The sequence below is a fragment of the Psammomys obesus genome, unplaced genomic scaffold, assembly GCF_907164565.1.
Source record: "Psammomys obesus unplaced genomic scaffold, mPsaObe1.curated_primary_1811, whole genome shotgun sequence".
NCBI lineage: Eukaryota > Metazoa > Chordata > Mammalia > Rodentia > Muridae > Psammomys > Psammomys obesus.
In genome coordinates this window covers 1,930,839-1,952,485 of record NW_026592368.1, presented here as the reverse complement: position 1 = coordinate 1,952,485, position 21,647 = coordinate 1,930,839, and the positions used below count along the sequence as shown (strand labels likewise).

General features: G+C 38.3%; 1 protein-coding gene and 1 pseudogene across 2 annotated transcripts in view; one reads left to right on the top strand and one right to left on the bottom strand.

Moving 5' to 3' along the window:
* Positions 1 to 21,647, bottom strand: part of LOC129681241 (zinc finger protein 394-like) — a 78,547-nt gene that overhangs the window by 20,840 nt on the left and 36,060 nt on the right. The gene's annotated exons all lie outside the window — the stretch shown is intronic.
* The window catches only part of LOC129681234 (vomeronasal type-2 receptor 26-like), a 31,634-nt pseudogene continuing 10,712 nt past the window's right edge, over positions 726 to 21,647 (top strand).

Sequence of the window (21,647 nt, the reverse complement as noted above, 5' to 3'; positions counted from 1 at the left end):
TGATATCTTTACTCTTTTTTTTACAACTTTATAATTATTGGTGCAAAGAGATGATAACAGATCAGGGAGTCAAGATAGATACAAGGCTAATATTGCTTCTGAATGGCAGACACAAGAGACTGACACCACCAGTTGCCAATCTTGAAATATTTTAAGTGCAGTTTTGTGGAATACAGTTATTTTTTTTTAAAATCACCTGTTCAAACTACCTTCACAACTGTAACCCAAAACAAACAAGCTAGCTTTAGATGACCTACAATTCTGTTTCAGAGTATGGGACTCACTCTTCAAAGTCACTGTGGACCATGATGAAATCATGCAGGTTGGGGAAGAAAGAAAGAACCAAACATGTTTTCCACTCACATCAAGGATGCAGGTGCAGAGCCCGAGGGCTACGGGATCTGCAGAGGACAGGTATGAGAGGAAAACAGAACAATAAAAAGCCAGGGAATTTAGAGTGACTCTGGTTACAGTTACAAAAATGTCTCAGCACTGTGACATACCATCTATTATTTGGACTTTACTTTAGTATGTGAGTGGGCTTATTATGGGAACCATTGGTTACGCACAGACTGAGAACCTGAAACAACAGTAGGAAGCAGCTATAGCATACAAAGTCTTTACTGACAAGGTTGAGGCCTGAGCCTGCTGCGTGACCGAAGCCAATAATCTCCTTGGATCCACCTAGATGCAGGGAATTGTCTCTGGATAGTGAAGGCACGGACATGTCCTTTCTTTTTCTTTGTCTTTTTCTACTCTTGCCATTTCCATTTGCATCAATGGAGGAGACACACCACAGCTGTATTGAGTACTGGCAGCAGCCCAACACCTACATGAAGGCAGACATAATCCTAGGTGCATTTATCCCCATTTACACCACAGTAGAACCACGCTTCAAATTCGTGAATATTTTTGGCAGAGAACCAAGTCTACTATGGGAAGGAGTTCTGTGAGTACTTGTGTGAATGTGCAATGTTGTTCTGAGTACAAGACAGTACCTGATCTTCTGTGAACATGTAATTTCTTTGAGAATATTGAACTACCTACAGAGAAATGTAAAAGACTGTTTGAAACTGTCCTCCTTTATTACACATGTACAAACATTTCAATTTCTTTCCTTATATGTCTGAAGAGGAAGAAATCAGAGAGAGAAACCATCAACTTTTGTCTTTGCTCCGTGGTGGAATTCCATGTTCAAGCTTACATACTTTTTACATATTGACTCTAATGTGTCAAGGAAATTTTCCACTCTGCTCATCTCTATTTGAGCATCAAAGTGTTTTTATTAGACTGTTTCTTTCCCCAGATTTGGAGATTTTCAGTAAAATGAACTTGAGTATCACCATGTCCTTAGTATAAATCTGAGCATTTCTCTTTAAAGTGTCTCAGAGTTTGGACACTGTGGTCATAGTTATGGCTTATTTGTTTCTCACTGATATTTTAATGCAGTGTTTTGAAAGTCCTGTCCTTCCTGCCTGGTATTCTATTGTCTACTTAGCTCTGCTGGGATCACAGTGCCTTGTAGCGTTATTGGAGCCTTAGTGGTTTTCATTTCCAATATTTCCATTTGTCCTCCTCTAGGATCTGAATTTTGCCCTCGGGTTTGTCTGGTTTTGGTACTGAGTGTTTTATTTGTATTCCTCTTTTTGATTCTTCATCCAAGATTTCCTGTGCACTGTTGATTCTTGTCTCAATGACCAGTCAAATTCACTGTTTGATTCCAACTTCCTTTGGGTTATTCATTTCTTTGCTTTATGAATTATTCATCAGCCACTTTATATCTCTGAGTATATTTGTTTTCAGATGTTGGTTATGTATGATATTGTGGAGGAGTCATTTGGCTTTTCCATATTTCCTGTTTTTCTGTTCTTGTTATACTTGGCATATTCGTTCACTTGAGCAACAATTCTGCCTTAGGATGATAACTTACTTAGAAGTGTCTTCTGGAAGGTTCATTCTATGCACATCTCTGAGTAAAAAACAAACATATAAATCTACCATCCTGGTTTTTGTGGTGTTATGGAGTATGTGAAGAGAAAAATACCAGAATATCTGATTTATTTTGCAAGCAAAGTACTCTTAGGCAATCTTTTAGAAGATAGAGAAACTATAGTTCAGTACCCCCGAAAGCAGAAAGTAGAAGGAGGCCCAAGACCAGAGAAAGAAAAGAACTCATCCTCAAATATAGGCAAGAGGCAAAAAAGACTGAATTATTAATTGATAGAAGTCTTAATCTAGAGTCTGTTTGACCTGTGTTAGGTGGGTCAAGTCTCAATTCTTTGAAGCTTAAAAAATATTTTTAAAACTTTACTAAAGCAGATGAAAGTTTTAAATATATTAACATAAACACAATCTGGAATACAGAGTACAATCTTCTCTGTAGGAAAAGCAGGTAACAAGTGTCTGAAAACAGCTGGTTTAAACTCATGTTTTACAGCTATACTTAAAGCTTGGGGACCAAAAAGGATGGTTCTGGGCTAAAGTCATGAAAAATGAACATCATTTCCTCTGTCTCTATATATAATGACAGATAAGATTTCAGCATAATGATTAGTACTGAAGTATGTCTTTAGCAACAATGATAGGACTTTAAAAAGTTTGATTCTGTAATTATGAGATGACTATCCAGTGCTTTCCCAGGTGGTTTCCATAGCATATTAGAAAACCACTGATTAATATTTTAAAACTCTGACATTTAGAAATCATTAGGTCTCATTTTCACATACCTTGAACCACTATCACAGATATTTACAACTTGCATTTAGATACCATAATTCACTGTGTCAGACAGTCAAAATTTATGTAGTTTAAAGCCTTTGTTTCCCCCATCCAGCCATTTACCAGGAGAGTCTGTTAATTGAGCAGTGATTGAAAAGCAAGTTGTTTTAAGTAAAAATACCAGCAATTAATTTGATAGATATTAATAACATGATAGTTTTAGTTTGACTTTCATATATATCTATTTTTGTGAGTTTGAGTTGTTCAGTGTGATGCCTTTCAGCAAGGTAAACCTGTCTGTGATAGTGCTCTCTTCATCAGGTGACCTACTAGCTATAGAAAGAACAAGGCCTGACTTTCACATATGATATGGACTGACCATGCAACTGCAGCATAGTTTTGAAGAGATGCCTAAGGATTCCTGGTTGCTGCTGAACTTCTATAATGACAGCTTGCTGTCAACACCACCAGAGTTCTAGAGGGTTAAATGTGAGTAAGTTGTATAAACCAAATGGCCTCTGTATCAGTCAAAAACACTGATACCTGGGATGCAGTCTGGGATCCTCCATGGTGATCTCAAAAACTTTGTGGTGAGTAGATGTTGACAATCTTTGAATGTCACCCAAGACAAAATTAAGGCTTCAGCTGCCACACAGGGCATCAACAGCCTTCAATAACCAGGCCTGTGAAGTCTGAGAGATGTTTCATTGAGGAAGAACTTGGGAAAACAAATCTACCCTGGCTAGGCAGAATAGGGTATTGAACTCAACCATGTCCATGGGCTGGACAGGGATATAGTGTTGGGTGAAGCATATGTCAGTTCTTGGTTTGGTTGTCAGCATTACTATAGTTCAAACATGATCATGACAAAGGTCGTTTCTGCCTACATTATTTGTGAATTGCCTTAGCTTCTGACTCTGGAAGTGTGTATTTTGTCTAACAGATGGGGGCTTTTTTAGGTTTCTTAAATCCATATTCAGAATAACTCTGTGAAGGGATTGGGGAACAACATCTAATTTATTAACCATATTTTATATTAAATAAACTTCGCTGATATTTATTTACTTGTTTTAGATTTGTACTGAATAGCATATATAGAAGCTTGTCTCTCTGTATAGGAATTATGCTTGTATTGTGCAAGATGATAATCCTACCTCTGAATACATTAAAGAATTTGGCCTTTTGTAAGGTGTCTGACCACTTAGAATTATGGTATCTAAATGCAAGTTGTAAATATCTGAGACAGCGGTTCAAGGTATTTGAAATGATTTCTAAATGTCAGAAATGTCAATTGTCTTTTACAGTTTTCAACAAGTTCATAGCTTTTTGTAAGATTAGACTTTTTCTCTTTTACCCATGTGAAGTTTGAGCATTTACATTTTGATTGGAAGATTTAGGTGAAGATCTTTTACAACAAAATAAAACCTTAAAACATAAATACAGACAACACTTCGTGCAGTGACCAGGAGACTGAACTCTGGGCCCTATAACTACAGCGATCGTGTTTCCCAGGTGAGGGGAGGCTCCCACAGTGTGGGAATCGGTCGGGTCCACTCTCAGGCCGCCCAGCCAGAATCGGGAAGAGATCCCAGGTAATGAGGGCTTTGGGTCTCTGGGCTGGAGCTGCAAGCCTGCTTGTCCCAATCACTTTCCCAGGCTGATCAGTGGGCACAAGGGTGCCAAAGACCGGGATTCCCAGTCACAAAAAAAAACCCACAGGGAAGGAAAGTTGCTAGACTGATCACAGGTCAACCCGTCTTTCCCTGGAAGTTCTCTCTGACCGCGGGTACCCGCCGCCAACACAACTGAGCTCCCGCAGCATGCAGAGAGCAGCTGTATGCCCAGCTAAAATCCCTACTCCCTCTTCTCAGGAGGCAGGAGGCATCCAGCAGAATCTGCCACAGACCACACTGTCTGTACCCCAACCCGAGATCGGGGCTGAGAAAACCCATTCCTTTCGGACACTCCCCCAAACGCTGCCATAACCCTGCCACAGCAGAGCGGAAGGATAAAGAGGCGCACAGCGGCTTCACAGTGTCAGGACCCCAGTGCTGCTGGCTGCTCCTTGCAAACAAACCAGCTCTGGATCTGGGACTGTGGTCATTCAACACGGCCTGAGATTCTCCTGGGTCCAGCACAATAAGGTCTAGCAACAAGTCCTATCACCGGCACCCCCCGACCCCTGGCAGAGAAACCCCAGCTCAGGATTGAACTGAGAAGTCACAATCCCTTCTGGCACTCCCCTGAGAGCACCGCCATAAGCTTGCCCTAGCAGAGGGGAAGGTCAGAGGGGAAGGACAGAGAGGCAGCCTGCCACAGGACACAGCACCACCTCTCCAGCTCACCCAGTGGCCCCTGGCAGAGAAACCCAAACTCTGGATCTGAGGACACTCAATCATACCTGATACTCTCTCAGAATCAGCAAACATAGGTTCTTCCGCCAGGCTGCTTCTGGCAGAGAGATCTGGGCCCGGGATCTGGGATTGAGAACACTCAACCTAACTCTTTCCCAAGCTACCCCGGGACCAGTCAACATAACCCCTCCTGGCAGAGGGAAAGGACAGAGAGGCAGCACACAGGAAAGGTGGACACTGAGTCCTGCGGCCATAGTGTCATAGAGCTGACTGTTAGCCTACCCACACATTTTTCCACAGCAGGACCAAATCGGAGAGTAGAGAGCAATGGGAAACCCTGTGTATTCCAACTGGTTCTGCAAGAGAGTGAGTGAGCCTTCTAGGGAGTTTGCCCCAGACCCAGGGCCTCTCCAAAGAAGCAACCAGACGAGATCCCTGCCACCCACACCCATAGTGTGGGCATCATGGGGATTCTTGGGATAGCAACCCCCCCAAAAAAATAGAAGCTGTCATTGAAAAGCAGGACTCCACATTCAAACAGATGAAGGAAATGGTGCAAGACATGAAAACGGAATTAGAATCAATAAAGAAAACACAAATAGAGAAAAACCAGGAGCTGGAGAACATAGAGAAAAGATCAGGAACTACAAAGGTAAGCATCACCAACAGAATACAAGAGATAGAAGAAAGAATCTCAGGAGCCGAAGTTACATTTGCGAAAATTGACACATCTCTCAAAGAAAAAATAAAATCAGAAAAGTTCCAAACACAAAACATCCAAGAAATCAAGGAAACCATGAAAAGACAAAATCTAAGAATAATAGGAGTAGGAGAAAAAGAAGATATCAGGCTCAAAGGTCCGGAAAATATTTTCAAGAAAATTATAGAAGAAAACTTTCCCAACTTAAAGAAGGAGATGTACATAAACATACAAGAGGCCTACAGAACACCAAGTAGACTAGACCAGAAAAGAAATTCTTCACATCACATCATAGTCAAAACACTGAACCTACAGAACAAAGAAAAAATTCTAAAAGCAGCAAGGGAAAAAGGCCAAATAACATATGAAGGTAGACCTATCAGAATCACACCAGATTTCTCAACAGAAACTATGAAGGCCAGAAGGGCCCGGACAGAAATCACACAGTCCTTAAGGGACCACAGATTCCAACCCAGACTACTATACCCGGCAAAACTTTCAATCAACATAGACGGAGAATTCAAGATATTCCAAGACAAAACCAAATTTAAACAATATCTACATAGTAACCCAGCTCTACAGAAGTTACTAGAAGGGAAACTCCAAACCAAAGAAAACAACTACATCTAAGGAAACAGAGGAAATAGATAACTACACAACAAAAAATCAAAAGAATACAAGCAATGAAACTCAGTAACACACCAACCCCACATTAAAAGTAAGTAACAATTGTTGGTCACTAGTATCTATCAACATCAACGGACTCAACTCCCCAATAAAAAGACACAGACTAACAGAATGGTTGCAGAAACAGGATCCAACATTCTGTTGCATCCAAGAAACACACCTATGCAACAAAGATAAACACTACCTCAGAGTAAAAGGCTGGAAAAATGTTTTTCAAGCAAATGGTTCCAGAAAACAAGCTAGAGTAGCCATCCAAATATCTAATAAAATAGACTTTCAACCCAAGTTAATCAAAAAAGATAAGGAGGGCCACTATATTCTCATCAAAGGAAAAATCCACCAAGAGGACATCACAATTTTGAATATCTATTCCCCAAATACAAGAGCACCTACATTCGTAAATGAAACAATATTAAAGCTTAAATCACACATTGATCCTAATACCTTAATAGTGGGAGACTTCAACACTCCATTCTCACCAAGGGACAGATCAACTAGACAGAAAACAAATAGGGAAATAAAAACACTTACAGAGTCCCTAAATCAAATGGACCTAATAGACGTCTACAGATCTTTTCATCCAAACACAAAAGAGTATACCTTCTTTTCAGCACCGCATGGACCCTTCTCCAAAATAGACCATATAGTTGGTCATAAAGCAAGCCTCAACAGATATAAAAAGATTGAAATAATCCCTTGTATTCTATCTGACCACCATGGACTAAAGCTGGACCTCAACAACAACAGAAAATAACAAAAAGCTGACACGCAGTTGGAAACTGAACAACTTGTTACTCAATGACAGCTGGGTTAAGGAAGAAATAAAGAAAGAAATTAAAGACTTCCTAGAATTCAATGAAAATGAAGGCACAACATACCCAAATTTATGGGACACATTGAAAGCAGTGCTCAGAGGAAAATTTCTAGCACTAACTGCCTGCAAGAAGAAATTTGTAACATCACATACAAACAACTTAATGGCCCAACTGAAAACCCTAGAAAAAAAAAGAAGCAGATACACCCAAGAGGAGCATATGGCTGGAAATAATCAAACTCAGGGCTGAAATCAATCAGTTAGAAACAAATAAAACTATTCAAAGAATCAATGAAACAAAAAGCTGGTTCTTTGAGAAAATCAACAAGATAGACAAACCCTTAGCCAAACTAACTAAAAAGCAGAGAGAATCTATCCAAATCAGCAAAATCAGAAATGAAAAGGGTGACATAACTACAGACGCTGAGGAAATTCAAACAATAATTACGTCATACTACAAAAGCCTATATGCTACAAAATTTGAAAACCTAAATGAAATGGACAATTTTCTTGATAGATTCCATCTTCCAACATTAAGTCAAGATCAGGTAGAAAGACTGAATAGTCCTATATCTCCCAAGGAAATTGAAGCAGTCATTAACAGTCTCCCCTCCAAGCAACCACATGGTGGTTCACAATCATTTGTAATGAGACCTCGTGCCCTCCTCTGGCATGCAGGCAGAATAATGTGTAAGTAATAAATAAATCCATCTTTTAAAAAACAGTGTTCACAGAAAGCCTAGGAATGTCATTTTCCAGATCCATTTGTAGTGTAACTTACAGAATATTAGTTTCTTATATGACTCAGTTTATCCAGTTAGTTAAACCTTAAAAAACTAAGCAAAGACAGAGAGGGTATATTTACATCTTCAAGATTTTTGTATCCTGGATAGACCTTAGAAATTTAAAGACCTTTGTCGCATAAAATAAAAAAAATAGTTTTGGGCTATATACTATTTATTATTATTTGCCCTAAGATTATCATGTTGGTATTATTTAACCCACCATCACAAATAAGACATTGATGCCGGTTAGATTTTATACTTGTCCTTATTTATTTTGGGCCCAGAAGGTATTTCACCTATGCTGGATTAATAACCTCAGGATTCATCTCCAGGCCCTGATCCATCTGTCCCCATGATTTTCCTGTTCCAGAAGCCCAGGAACCTTTGCCACTGCTAACCCATTCCACCCTGCCCAGGTATAGAGCATTTAATCAAACAATCAGGTATGTCAGGGAGGTTTTCAAAACAAAGATAAGTGTAATCAGATCTTGAGGGTCAGAAACACACATCAGAACAATCTCCAACAGACCTTATTTATAAAACATACATTAGTCATTAAGCATCTGTTGTTCCTTACCTAGGTTTTTCAAGAAGCCTAGAGTTGAGCACAGTTAGTAGAGAGATATGTAGGTTTTTCGACACTTATAAACTTAGACATACAGCTCTAAGTCTGTCTGTTAAATAGAATAAACATTTATGACCTTAGGAATTTATAAATCTTGCCCAAAAATCTGATGTTGGTAAGTTCTGTTTTCCAGAATCAGAAATTGTATCCATGTAACATGTATACTATGCTCTGACCAGTTTATTTTTCTAAAAATGAATTGAATGCACATTACACACAAGTATGCTGCAGGTTTTTTTTTTTTTAGCTATCCTTCATTTTTCTTCAGATTTTAACATGACATTTTGTTGATGATTTTACAAAGTTTTAATCCAAACCCAGAGAAATTAAAAATCCTGAGATATTGAAAGTATACAAAATATTCTTAGAAATCTTGAAATAAATTTTATTCATAAGCTAAAATTTTTTTCTCCATTAATTTATATATTTATTAATTTTTCATTCTGACAGAAGCCTTCCCATTATTCTCCAGTCTCCTCACACACTCTTTTCCCCATTTCCACTTTCATCCTCACAGCAGAGGAAGGTTCCACATGGTTATCAGCCAGCCCTGGCACATTAACTGTCTACAGGACCAGAATCATCCTTTCCTACTGAGACCAGACAATGCAGCCCAGGTAAGGAAATAGATTTATTTTATTAATTGTATTCCATCTGTAGCTCCCTCCCTCCGCCCCTCTCAAATCTACTCTCCATCCCTCTGCTCCTCTTATACCCCTCCACAAGTCTACTGATAGGGGAGGTCTTCCTCCCTTTTCTTCTGATCCCAGTCTATCAGGTCTCATCAGGAGTGGCTGCATTATCTTACTCTGTGGCCTCATAAGGCTGCACCCACTGAGGGGGAGGTGATCACAGAAAAATCTGGGCACAGGGGTCTTTTCTGAGACTTATACCCCAACCCACCGCTATTCATGGATATATATTAGAACCCCTGCACAGATGTAGCCCATGGCAGTTCAGTGTCCAAGTGGGTTCCCTAGTAATGGGAACAGGGACTGTCTCTGACATGAACTGATTTGCCTGCTTGTTGGTAGCCAAGGATTTAAAACTATAAGTGTAGGAATTATTTAGAAAGTTAAACAAGACTGAGAAGAGGAGCATAAGATTAGCAGCCGCATCCTTATTGGAAATAGTTTACTTTTTTGCTTTTTTCAAAAACTGTGTATTTTCTATGCTATTCTGTTTTTCTCTCCTTCTCCTTGTCATAGATTTCATTGGCCCACCTGACACAGGAAAGATTTAGGAAAAAAAAACAAAAGCATTTAAACAGCATGCATAGGTTTGCAAGTGGAAGGCCAAAACCCAACACCAGAGCCACCTTACTTATATAGTACAACATTATAAAAATTAATCATTCTCTCATATATTGCGTCCTGATGGAAATTTTCATTTACTTCCCTTCTCCAAATATTTCACCCTCACCTCCTCACAACCCTGATCTCTGCTCTCTATTCTTCAATTCAGGAAAGAGCAGCAGTTCTCTTAAGAGCATCATCAAACATGGCATAAGAAGCTCCTTTAAGACCAGGCATATACCATGACATCAAAGCTGGAAAAGGCAACCCAGTAAGGAAGAAAAAACAATCCAAAATATAGTCAAAAAAGTCAGAGACCTCCCCAGCACTCACTGTTAGAAATATCACAGGAACACAAAGTTACTCAGCTGTAACATACATGCTGGAGTCCTAGGTCAGATCCCTAGAGGCTCCCTGATATCAGAGGATATCATAAGTCCTAGTCAGTTGATTGTGTTGTCAGTGTTCTCATGGTGTCACTGACACCTCTGCTTCCATGCATTCTTTCCCATCCTTTACACAGGACTCTCCAGTTGTGAATCATGTTTACCCATGGGAATCTGCCTCTGCTCCCATCAGTTGGAATGTGAAGTCTCTATGATCTACACTGATGTTTCTGCTAGGCTCCCTTTGCAAACCCCACTGAACACAGAACAAACTGTAGTTCAAATATTTATTCCTGGGTTGCTATCCCAACCCTCCATTTGAGGACTTGACTGTGTAAAGATATGATATGTTCAAGTTATGTGTCTGGCATTACTAGAAGAATTTATGAGGGTTACTCTAGTAGATTCCATGGAGTTTACAGAGCAAGAGGTTTTCATATGTATTTCAATGATTAAGTGGTAACAGTTACATATAAGATTTTCCATGGATGGTCTCGAAGTTCTGCAGTAGGAATATGCCATCCTTTGGGTATTTATCAAGAAATGATAATATATTTCTTTATTTTAGAGAGATATATTTCTTTATTTTAGAGAGCTTCCACACTAATTTTCATAGGACCTACACCAGTTTGTGGTTCCCATTACTTACATATATGCCAACATTTGTTGTCATTTATGTTATTGCATAAGATGAAATCTAAAAGATCTTTTAATTTCACAAGAGGATCGGAGGTAGGTGTAGTTGGGAACAGGGAGATCTAGGATGGGGGTGTGGTGAGAGGAAGAAAATACTGAAAGAAACAACAACTTGAATTGGGTTATATATCTGAGGCAAGTAAGTAATCTCTTGGAATAATTGCTAAGGAGATTGAATACCTTTAAAATATCAGTTTTTTGATAACCTAGAACCCCTGCACAGATGTAGCCCATGGCAGTTCAGTTTCCAAGTGGGTTACCTAGTAATGGGAAGAGGGACTGCCTCTGACATAATCTGATTGGCTTGCTCTTTGATCACCTCCCCCTGAGGGGGGAGCAGCCTTACCAGGCCACAGAAGATGACAATGCAGCCACTTCTGATGAGAACTGATAGTCTAAGATCAGAAAGGAGAGGAAGACCTCCCCTATCAGTGGACTTGGGGAGGGGCATGCATGCAGAAAGGAGAGGAAGGGTGGGATTGGGAGGGGACGAGGGGGGGCTTATGGGGGGTACAAAATGAACAAAGTGTAATTAATAATAATAAAAATATTAAAAAAATATCAGTCATTTGTTTTTCATCTTCCCTAAACTTTGAGTTTATTTTCATGTGTTTTTAAATTGGGTTACTGTTTTATTTAGAGTCAACTCACCCTTTTCTGATAGGGTGTTGGGATATCTATTTCCTGTTATCACAACATGTCTGGGTTTGGATCAGATGAGAATGTTTGTGATGCAGTCTTGTGGCTACTCATGATTGATGTGTGAATGTGTTAGCTCCAGTGTTTTATATAGTTTGGTATAGCCTCTAAAAAAAAGAATAAACACTTTCAGGAGTTGGATGGTTCTCATTGTTCACCCTCAGAAAACTTTCTGACTTCAGAAGTCTGTGGAATGAGGCACACTGGTTCTAGGTGATAAAGGATGGTGCTAAAATAGGGTGGGGTACAGCTACATGAGGGATATCATCAATGGTCCATAGGTTCATCAGTTGTTGCAAACTGTGTCAGAGTATGATTGATGGTCTTGCCCTGAGCAGGTGAATAGAAATAATGTGGTTCCTCATAAGATCTTAGGCTAGTAACTTAATGCCACAATTGAAATCCCTAGGTCAAAAACAAGCAAAACAACAAAGAGAAATAGATCAAAAGAAAAACAAAAATGGGACCAAAACTAATAAAAAAGAAACAAACAGAACAATACAAAGAATCAATGAAACAAAAAGTCAGTTCTAGAGAAAATCAGCATTATAAAAATTTTTTTTATTGAAACTGACTAGAAGAGAGAATATCCAAATGAACAAGATAAAAAAATAAGAAGGGGCACATAACAACAGAACCAAGTATAACAGATCTCAAAGTATCATGAGGTCATACTTTAAGTGCTATACTCAAAGAAAAAAAAACAATTAAAATCTAAAAGAAATTGACAATTTAATTGATAGATGTCATTTGTCAACCTTAAATCAAGATTGCATGAATATTTTAAATATATCTATAATCCTTAATGAAATAGAAGCAGCCACTAAAAATCTCCCAACCAGAAAGATCCCAGAGACAGATGGTTTTAGAAGACAATTCTACAAGACTTAAAAGAATACCTTGGTTTCAAAGCTGGGCCTATTTTTCAGTGTATTTGTACCAGACCTTTCTGTCACTTAGCACATGGATAGTTAGAGTGGAAATGGGGACAGTATTGTAAATTGTATTGAAATTGAGATGTGAATAAAAATAAAAAAGTGTGAAAGCCCAGGAAAATATATCCGTATTCCTGGTTTTGCTGGATTTTTTACATTTTTATATAATAAAAAAAGTTATTTTGAAATAAAGATTATGCTGACTCAAATGGAGTATAAAACAAACAAAGAATAGCTAATACCAATACTTCTCAAAATAGTCCACAAAACCGAAACTGAAGGAAAACTGCTAAATTCAATTTATGAAGGCACAGTCACACTGATATCTAAACCACACAAAAATTCAACAAGGAAAAAGTATCACAAACCAATTTCCTTCATGTACACTAATGGAAAAATACTCAATAAATTACTAGCAAACAGATCATCCATCATGATCATGTAAGCTGCATCTCATACATAATTCAACATCTGAATATGTCATGTGTTGTTTACATTTTATTGGTATGGTTATGAAAAATGATGCACAAATAGATAAATGAATAAGTATACAAATAGAACCAACAGAATCTGTTGTTTAGACTTTAGTATTTTTTTTATGTGATTGGGAAAAACCTCAGCATTCAGCTCAAAGGGAAAAAAAGAGAATTTATTCCAGAAGTAAATTTGAGAGTCTCTGGCCTATGAACACAATTTAGTTTATGCCAAATTCCACATTGCAATGGAGAAGTAGCTTTATGCAGGTTTCATAAAAAAAAAAGTGGGGGTAGGGACGCTATAAATCCAGTACATTGCTGGAAACATCAGAGAAGAAGTTACAGGAAGAGGGGGAAACATCATACAGATCCAAGATGCTACTTGATGTCATTCCTAGATTTTACATTGGCATAAGTCAGTGGTGTGATGAGTTACTATATTCCAAAATGATTTTATTCATTAGATCAACTGCACAGGTGTCCAAAAAAGGCTATTCAGGGTGCTGCAGATATCCTGAGGACCCATCCATAAACATGGAAGGCCATGAGTTAGACAGTTTAGCAAAACTTCCTGCACCATAATTCCATTTTCTCCCATGATGAGCATTTTTTTTTACTGATCTAATGGGACTTGTGTTTTCCTCTTTTACTTATGCTATTTTAACTTACTTTTTTTTTATTTCACTGCCTTCCCTTACCTGGGAAACTCTACTCAATGATTTAGACTGAAACCTTATAGAAGAATTTTCCTTTAGTTACTACTTTTTACATTTTTATAAGAATTTATGTTTTTTTTATTTTGTGTTTATGAGTGTTTTGCCTACATGTTTATATGTGTACCATAGGCATGCTTGTATCTGCAGAGGGGAGAGGAGGACATGGAACCCCTAGAACTGGTGTTAAATAGTATGGTAACCCAAAAAGTGGCTACTGTGACTGAATCAGAGTCCTCCATAATAGCAGCAAGCAATCATATCAGTTATTTCTCAAGCTCCCAAAACACTGTTTTATATTGCTTTATTTTTTATTTCATGTACTTGAGTGCTTACCTTCTTGTGTGAATACAACATGTGTGCCCAATGCCCTAAGATTTCAAAAGAGGATCTCATGACCTAGAGCTACAGATAATTCTAGACCACCCTATGGGCACTGAGAACTGATGCTTCTTTTGTTCAAAAGGGGTCAGTGTACCTAGATGCCTCAGCATCTGTCTACCCTTCAATGAGATACTATAACTCTCAGAGTGCATATAAAGAAACTTGTTACAACTTTTGTAAATGAGTATGAAATTGAATCATTGCAAAATAAAAGGACATGAAGCTCTTATTTACATTTCCAGTGAACATCTTAATGACTCTTCCTATCCCAATGCTTCCATGATCAAAAACATCATAAGCACCTATATAGTCAGCAGTCATAGGACACAAACAAGTGACACTTTATCCACAAAATGTACATCAAGGAAACAATTATTAGATACAGTTCAATTTCTGAGCGTTTAGGAGCCATTCCATGATGTTCTTGATTTGTCAGGGGCTTATTCACAGAAGCTTTACATGTCACAATAACAGTCAAGACTTAACACCTCTACATTCCTGAATTTGATAAAGAGTTTCTGACAAAAGTAGGCTGACTGTCCTCATCAATCTGTTCCTCTGGTTTAGACGAAGCTGAAAAAACTATCAATATTTGCTGACCTTATACTTTGCCATTGATCAGATCAATAAGGACTCACAACTGTTTCCTAATATGACATTGGTTTTCACATCTACAATGCCTTTAATTCTAACAGAAGAACCTTGGAGGGCCCTCTGATGTGGCTATCTGGAAGGAGTGAGTATGTCGCTAACTATAAATGCAAAACAGAACACAAAACTCTAGGAATCATTTCAGGAACCAGGCCGGAATTTTCTGCTGCAATTGGAACACTTTTGGAGCTCTACAATTTCCCACAAGTAAGTTAGGAAAGTAGTTTTGTGCACAATCACATGTTAAACCTGACCCCAAACAAAAACAAACAGACAAAAAAACCCCAGAAGAAAACAAAAGGAAGTAGAGAAGTGGTTTATATTTACTGTAGGCAGATTTAAAATAGCCATGAATGAATTACTTTGATAATGTAATGGTTAACAATGGAAAGAGTGTGGTAAAAACATCAACAGTCAGTTCTGAGAATTTCTAAGCAGATCACTTAGTAGAATCCATGATTCTGTCTTCAAACATGGGAAGTCAAAGTCTACAACAAAGATACTTAACCACTCAAGAAATCATGTATACATCTAAAACTTCCTACAGTTGTCAATATCTGACATATGTAAAAAGAAAATCCAGGACATGTACCTAAATTTGGAACAATCTTCAAGGCCATCACCAATGAAAATCTTTCAAGGAATTAATGATCTCAGTCAGGAAAGTTGATCTCAGAATAACACCCACAGAGATCAACCACTTAGCTTTATTGCCACAGTTTCATCTTGCCAGGCTACACTGAAAAAAAGCACCCATCAGCAGGCATTACTACAAACAGACAAAACATTGAGTGATCACAAGAGTCAGCAATAATCAAGATTATAAAATACACAGTGTAACATTCATTGTTATCATTCAGTTAAGCAATTCATGAATGCATTTAACCTAATGTTAACATTTTTTACCTAATGTAACAAAAAATGAAACACAATGACACAATCTGTCTCAGAGTTTTATCTCCATTAAATCTATCATTAGAAAGAGATGATGCAATAACCCTCGAAAAGTGACCTCAGATCTTCACAACTTGCACCATTTTAATTTAAAGAACTGAATCTCTAAAAACTTTGGAAGTCTCATTCCATATTTTCTTTCTTTTTAAAAAAATATTTATTGCTTTATTAATTACAATTTATTCACTTGTATCCCCCTCCCTCATTCTGTCCCAATCACACCCTCAATCCTTCATATCCTCCCATGCCCCTTCCCAAGTCCACTGATAGGGGAGGTCCTCCTCCCCATCCCTCTGATCCTAGTCTATCAGGTCTCATCAGGACTTGATGCATTGTCTTTTTTTGTGGCCTGGTAAGGCTGCTCTCATCTCAGGGGGAGGTGATAAAAGAGGAGGCCACTGAGTTCATGTCAGAGACAGTCCCTGTTCCTCTTGGACACAGAGCTGCCATGGGCTGCACCTGTGCAGGGGTTCTGGTTATCTCCATGAATGGTCCTTGGTTGGAGTATCAGTCTCAGAAAGGACCCCTGTGCCCAGAATATTTTTGCTCTCCTTGTGGCACTCCTGTCCCCTTCATATCTTTCTCTCTCTCCCATTCCTCATAAGATTCCCTGCCCTCTGCCAAAAGTTTGGCTATTAGTCTCAGCCTCTGCTTTGATATACTGCAGTGTAGAGTCTTTCAGAGTCCTCTGTGGTAGGTTTCTGTCCTCTTCCCCTTTTTTCTTCCTCTTCTGATGTCCATCTCATTTGCCTTTCTCAAATTGAAAGAGCAACTTACCTAGAGTCCTCCTTCTTGATTAGCTTCTTTAGGTGTACAGATTTTAGTATGGTTATCCTATATTTCTAATACCCAATTATAAGTGAGCATATACCATGTGTGTCTTTCTGCTTCTGGGATAAATCACTCAGGATGATCATATTTAATTCACACCATTTGCCTGCAAATTTCATGATTTCATTGTTTTTAATTGCTGAGTAGTATTCCATTGTGTAAACGTACCACAATTTTTGTGTCCATTCCTCCACTGAGGTACAAGTGGTTTCTTTCCAGCTTCTGGCTATTACAAATAAAGATGCTATGAACATGGTTGTGCAAATGTCCTGGTTGTATACTTGAACATGTTTTGGATATATGCTTAGGAGTGATATAGCTGTATTTGAAGTAGAACTATTCCTAATTGTCTGAGAAAGTGCCAGATTGATTTCCAAAGTGGTTGTTTAAGGTTACATTCCCACCAGCAATGGAAGAGGATTCCCCTTTCTCTACATCCTCTCCAGCATGTGTTGTCACTTGAGTTTTTTATCTTAGCCATTCTGATGGGTGTAAGTTGAAATCTCAGGGTCGTTTTGATTTGCATTTCCCTGATGATTAAGGATGTTGAGCATGTCTTTAAGTATTTCTCTGCCATTCGGTATTCCTCTGTTGAGAATTCTCTGTTTACCTCTATACCACATTTTTTTTTCATTGTATTACTTGATTTGTTGCTGTTTACCTTCTTGAGTTCTTTATATATTCTGGATATTAACCCTTTGTCAGGTATAGGATTGGTGAAGATCCTTTCCCCATCTGCAGGCTGTCATTTTCTTCTGAATACAGTGTCCTTTGCTTTACAGAAGCTTTTTAGTTTCATGATGTCCTGTTTATTGATTGTTGATCTTAGAGTCTGCACTGTTGGTGTTCTGTTCAGGAAATTGTATCCTGTGCCAATGAGTTCAGGGCTCTTCCCCAACTTTTCTTCTAACCAGTTTAGTGTGTTGGTTTTTATATTGAGGTCTTTGATCCACAAGAACATTAGAGTTGTGCAGGGTGATAGGTATGGATCTCTTTCCATTTTTCTACATGTAGATATCCAATTAGACCAACACCGTTTATTGAAGATGCTATCTTTTTTCATTGTATGATTTTGACATCTTTGTAAAAAATGATGTGTCCATAAGTGTGTGGGTTTATTTCTGGGTCTTCTATTTGATTCAATTGATCCACCAGCCTGTTTCTATGCCAGTATCATGTTTTTTTTCTTACTGTTGCTCTATAGTACAGCTTTAGATCAGGGCTGGAGATACCTCCAAAAGATATTTTATTATAGAGGATTGTTTTAGCAATTCTGGGTTTCTTGTTACTCCATATGAAGTTGAGAATTTTTCTTTCAAGTTCTGTAAATAATTGTGTTGGTAATTTGATGGGAATTGCATTGAATCTGTAGATTGCTTTTGGTAAGATGGCCATTTTTACTATGCTAATCCTGCCAAGCCATGAAATGGGAGGTATTTCCATCTTCTTTTATAATTTTATTTTTATTAATTAGAGCTTATTCATTTTGTATCCCAGCTGTAGACTTCTCCCCTCCCTTCTTCCAATCCCACCTTCCCTCCTTCTTTTTCTCCTATGTCTCTCCACCAGTCCAATGATAGAGGAGGTCCTGATCCACTTCCATCTGACCCTAGTCTATCAGGTCTCATCAGGACTGGCCACATTGTCTTCCTCTGTGCTCTGGTAAGGCTGTTTCCCCCTCAGGTGGAGGTGATCAAAGAGCCAGCCCATGAATTCATGTCAGAGACAGTCCCTGTTCCCATTACTAAGGAACCCCCTTGGACACTGAGGTGCCATGGACTACATCTGTGAAGGGGTTGTTTTAGGTTATCTCCATGCAAGGTCCTTGTTTGGAGTAGTCTCAGAAAAGATACTCTGTGCCCAGATTTTTGGTTCTCTTTTTCTCCTTGTGGAGTTCCTGTCCTCTCCAGGTCTTACTACTTCCCACTTCTTTCATAAGATTCCCTGCACTCTGCCCCGTGTTTCACTATAAGTCTCAGCATATGTTTTGACTCCTGGGTAGAGTCTTTCAGAGGCACTTTGTGATAGGCTCTTGTCCTCTTCCCTGTTTTCTTCCTATTCTGATGTCCATCCCATTTGCCTTTCTGAATAAATTGAGCATCTTACTCAAGGTACTCCTTTATTAGCTTCCTTATGTGTGCAGATTTTAGTATGGTTATCCTATATTATAGGCCTAATATCTACTTATAAGAGCGTTTAAACCATGTGTGTCTTTCTGCTTCTGGGATACCTCACTCAGGATGATCTTTTCTAGATCCCACCATTTCCCTGTAAATTTCATGATTTCATTGTTTTTAATTGCTGAGTAGTATTCCATTGTGTAAATTGTGTAAACCACAATTTCTGTATCCAGAACCTAGGTGAGAGACACCTAGGTTCTTTCCAGATTCTGGCTATTACAAATAAAGCTACTATGAACATGGCTGAGCAAATGTCCTTGTTGCATACTAGAGCATCTTTTGGATATATTCCTAGGAGTGGTATAGCTGGATCTTGAGGTAGCACTATTCCTAATTGTCTGAGAAGGAGCCATATTGATTTGCAAAGTGGTTGTATAAGGTTACATTGCCACCAGCAATGGAGTAGGGTTCCTCTTTCTCCACATCCTCTCCAGTATGTTTTGTCACTTGAGTTTTTGATCTTAGCCATTCTGATTGATGTAAGGTGAAATCTCAGGGTCCTTTTGATTTGCATCTCCCTGAAGACTAAGGATGTTGTTCATTTCTTTAAGTGTTTCTCTGCCATTTGATATTCCTTTACTGAGAATTTTCTATTTAGCTCTGTACCCCAGTTTTAATTGAGTTACTTGATTTGTTGCTTTTTAACTTTTTTAGTTCTTTATATACTCTGGATATTAGCCCTTTGTCAGATATAGGGTTGGTGAAGATCCTTCTCCAATCTGTAGGCTGTCCTTTTGTTCTGAAAATGATGACCTTTGCCTTGCAGAAGCTTTTCATTTTCATGAGGTCCCATTTATTGAGTGTTAATCTTAGAGCCTGTGCTATTGGTGTTCTGTTCAGGAAGTTGTCTCCTGTGCCAATGAGTTCAAGGCTCTTCCCAATTTTTTTCTTCTAACAGCTTTATTGTGTCCATTTTTATATTGAGATCTTTGATCCACTTGGATTTTAGTATTGTGAGGGATGATAAGTTATAGATATATTTGCATTTTTCTACTTGCAGATATCTAGTTAGACAAGCACCATTTTTCCCATTGTATGGTTTTAGCATCTTTGTAAAAAATCAGGTGTCCATAAGTGTGTGGGTTTACTTCTGGGTCTTCTATAAAATTCCATTGACCTACCGTTCCTTTTCTATGCCAGCACCATGTTCTTCTTCTATTTCTTTCTTCAGAGACTGGAAGTTTTTTCAAACAAGTCTTTGACTTTCTTGGTTTGAGTCACATCAAGGCACTTTATGTCCTTTGTGACTATTGTGAAGAGTGTTGTTTCCCTAATTTCTTTCTCAACCTCTTTGTCTTTTGTATACAGGAGGGCTACTGATTTTTTTTTGAGTTAATTCCATATCCAGGCACTTGGCTGAAGGGGTTTTTCAGCTGAAGGAGTTCCCTGGTAGAATTTTTGGTGTCACTCATGTATACTATATCATCTACAAATAGTGTAATGCCAGGTTCATGGGACCCTCAGAGACCACCAGGAGACAACTTGATGCAATTATAGGAGAGCTTTATTAAGAGAGTGATTGAACTCCAGACCCAATTCTCAGTAGTAGAGAAGTGGGACTCTGAGATATGAGTGAACAGGATTTTTAAAGAAAAAGTCTGTGAGCAGGGGGTTTCCATGACATCAAGCAGGGGGACACAAGCCTTGGCATTACAGAATTGGGTGAAGTTTAGCAGGGTGTGGTGACCTTTTCTGAGGCACACAATCACAGTGTCTAAGGTGTATAATCACAATGGCTATTTTTCTAAACCGTATCTTAAACATTCGGAGAAATTTCCCACCCGATTCCCATTGATTATAGCCAGGGAGTTTGTTTTCTATGAAACATTTATTCTGTTATATTTCCTGGAGGCTGTTGCTAGGAGAGTTAACTTTTTTTCCTGCCAGGTGTACATTCTGTGATATTTCCTGGTACCTGAATTTAGTTTTCAGTCAAGATCTTTATTTAAAAATGGAGTTATATTCAGGATAACTTAAACTCTTTAATTGTGATACTTTGACTTCTTCCTTTCTGAACTGAATCCCTTTGATTTCCTTTAATTATCTTATTGCTCTAGGAAGAATATCAAGAACTATGTTGAAGAGATATGGAAAGAGTGGGAAGCCTTGTCTTGTTCCTGATTTCAGTTGGACTGATTTAAGTTTCTCTCCATTTAGTTTGATGTTGGCTATAGGCTTGCTGTATATTACCTTTACTATGTGTAGATAAGATCCTTGTATCCCTGATCTTTCCCAGACTTTAAACATAAACGAATGTTGGATTTTAACAAATGGTTTTTCAGCATCTAAGTATATTATCATTTTTTTTCAATTTGTTTTTATTGTGGATTATGTTGATGGGTTTTTATATGTTGATCCACCCCTGCATAGCTGGGATGAAACCTACTTGGTCATAGTGGATGATATCATTGATGCATTCTTGGATTCAGTTTGTGAGTATTTTGTTGAATATTTTTGCATCAAGGTTTGTAAGGGAGATTGGACTGAAATTCTCTTTCTTTGTTGGGTGTTTGTGAGGGTTAGGTACGAAGGTGACTGTGGCTTCATAGAATGAGTTTGGTAATGTTCTTTCTGTTTCTATTTTGTGGAATAGTTTGAAGAGTATTGGTGTTTTCTCTTCTTTGAAAGTCTGGTAGAATTCTGCACTGAAACCATCTGACCTTGGGCTTTTTTTTTATGGGAGACTGTTGATGACTGCTTCTATTTCCTTAGGGACATAGGACTGTTTATTTTATTTATCTGGTCTTGATTCAGCTTTGGTAAG